The following is a 2,500-nucleotide window of genomic DNA, read 5'->3' on the forward strand; positions in this document are numbered from 1 at the left end:
TGGTAGCCAAAATTTTACCGTAATAAATACCGTTGAACATCACCGCTATTTTTACGGTGAAAAACCAGCGGCTCAATTTTACGGTAAAATACTGGCAGCTGTGGTTGCCAAAATTTTACCGTAATAAATACGGTTGAACATCACCGTAATTTTTACGGTGAAAAAACACAATTAACATTATTTACTATAAAAATCCAACAATTTTATTCTTAGAAATTACAGTTTTCTTTGTCCCATCAGTAAACATAAGGTGTTGATAATTACCAGGAATGTGTCCATTCCTACATAGTGATTAGGGCAAAAGTCCAAAGATTTCAACAGTCTTTTGGCATGGAATAGCCCAGGTGCACAAACCATTGAGATGTCACAAAGGTGTTGCCTTTCTGTGGCTTGCGAAATCAAAAAAGGTGAGTTCTGGACATCAAAAATCCATCCAGGCTAGAAGGAGCTCAGGAGCTACATCAACCCTTTCTGACACCACTGCATGGATCAGGAACACCAGCATAGGGAGAGAGCTGAGAGAACAAAGGCACCATTAAGTCACTACATCTACAATGAGCGAATAAAAGCAATTAATTAATTTATCATGAAGCTCAGTGTAGACCTGCAAACTCAGAAGGTTGAAAATAGCCCTGTTGATAAGGGCCCCAACCAGGAGGGGGGGGGGGGGTTATGAAAACAATTGTTCCAAATTAAATTTAGAAATAAGGACATAACCACCAACATATAGCACATCTGGTGTGACATATATCTATAGGACTTCTGTTGTAACAAAGTGTTCAAAAAAGGGCAGAAAAAGAAATGTGGCGGTTTCTAATTCAATAGGGAATGGAACTATACCCTCATTCCAGTGTAATAAGTCGCATTCAGCATGGCCAAAGCATGCAAAAAAAAAAAAGGTTTCAGTGGGTGGGGGTAACAAAAAAGGTTGAGGAAAAGGGAGAGGCTGAACATTTAAAATACATACTACATATCCAGTCAACGCAACAGCAAAATCTTACCATTTCTATATGATGTCTCTGCAAACTTGAAGGTTGATCAACTGAGGAAATGGGGTTGAACTGCAGCATAAGGATGAGACAATGTTAACACGCACCAAAAATCCCTTTAACAGTATTATTGCCTGTAAAATGTAAAATGCATTCTGTTGACTCTTACCGGCATGATGGACCAACAAGCCTACTGTGTGTCCTACTGCACCTCCTTCAGATGTGAGCAGGTCGTTTTGCTGAAAGAGGGGATTAATAGGGGACATTAGGGCTGATCGAGAATGGGAATGTGAAGTGGCGGACGTGTTCGAGGTTGCGCCGCGGTGGCGTCTGGGATACATAGTGAGGCCACTTGTACGCTGCTGCCAATGCTGTATCATTGTAAACATTGTAAAACATTGCTAACTCGCTGTTTCTAACACTGTTTTTCACACATCATGGGACGAACCTGTTGTGTTGTTGGATGTAACGTCCGTGCCCACGATCGTCAGGTCACCTAATGGAGGAAAATGCCCTTTTTGTCCCAGAATGCACTGCGCCGCTGACTTCCGTTCCCATTCTCTAAAGAGGGAGACAGTAGGTAATAGAGGTAAAATGTAAACAATATGACCGAGCAAGTTGATATCACTAGAGAGGAAGGAACAAAAAGAGCACAGAATGTATTCGGAAAACTGCTGCCCTGAGTAAAAAAGCAATGCAAATGATATCAGTTGGTATTCTGTCTTTAATAGAGTGGAATGAAAATTTCTATGCGTCTCCAAACCTTTGACTGTGGTGCTACATGTACTTGATACTTACCTCAGACATGGCACCAATCAATCAATTTGTCATGGAATGTTTCTTTAAGCTTCCTGCAAGAAAACTTTTATAGATCATTTTAAAATGTTTAAGATGTTATAATACCTATAGCCTACACCTCTACATTACTGGTTGCTGTCGAAAATGCATTGTTTCACCTCTTAGAATTATTGATAATTTGACTGGAAAATAGAAAATATCAAATTGTAGATATTCATATAATTTAGGACCTTACCTTGCTCCAGAAATCCTGATTAAGGTTACCTTATGCTGACAGACTTTGACAAGATTTGGGAAAGATTCTTGAAAGATAGTAGTCTTTTGAGTAAAGCTTGAATGGGGCATTAGTTAAAAGACTTTCAAGAATCTTTCCCAAATCTTGTCAAAGTCTGTCAGTGTAAGGTAGGCGTGGCGTTAGAAGAGTACAGCTTCATCCAATACACAACTTCCTTCCTTGATAACCTTATGGGGGGGAAAATAAGGACGTTAACACATTAAAAAAAAAAACAACAATGAAACATTCGTGCAAATGGCAAGCTAAAACCTGACACGCGGTTGTTATATTCACCCGTATTGTCAAAACGAACGTCAACGTTTGAAGTTCAAATGAACGTAGTGAGGGTGGGGGCGAATGCTAACTTCCAACAGAAAAGTTCGTTGGCTTTTAAACACACGAGACACGAGATTGACGGTGCTAACCATTAGCAGCTAAC

General features: G+C 39.8%; 1 long non-coding RNA gene across 2 annotated transcripts; it reads right to left on the reverse strand.

Annotated features, from left to right (window-relative positions):
* Positions 1 to 201: 201 nt before the first annotated feature.
* LOC134076015 (uncharacterized) lies at positions 202 to 2,173 on the reverse strand. 2 transcript variants are annotated; one of them, XR_009938514.1, is made up of 6 exons: positions 2,023 to 2,173; positions 1,788 to 1,840; positions 1,438 to 1,550; positions 1,159 to 1,228; positions 1,002 to 1,061; positions 202 to 515 (listed from the first exon to the last, which is right to left on the reverse strand). It is a non-coding gene; the product is annotated as an uncharacterized LOC134076015 (long non-coding RNA). The 2 variants fall into 2 exon arrangements; XR_009938515.1 differs by having other exon boundaries at positions 1,788 to 1,851.
* Between the last annotated feature and the right edge of the window lie 327 nt (positions 2,174 to 2,500).

Source organism: Sardina pilchardus, chromosome 3, assembly GCF_963854185.1.
Source record: "Sardina pilchardus chromosome 3, fSarPil1.1, whole genome shotgun sequence".
In the NCBI taxonomy this organism is placed as follows: Eukaryota; Metazoa; Chordata; class Actinopteri; order Clupeiformes; family Clupeidae; genus Sardina; species Sardina pilchardus.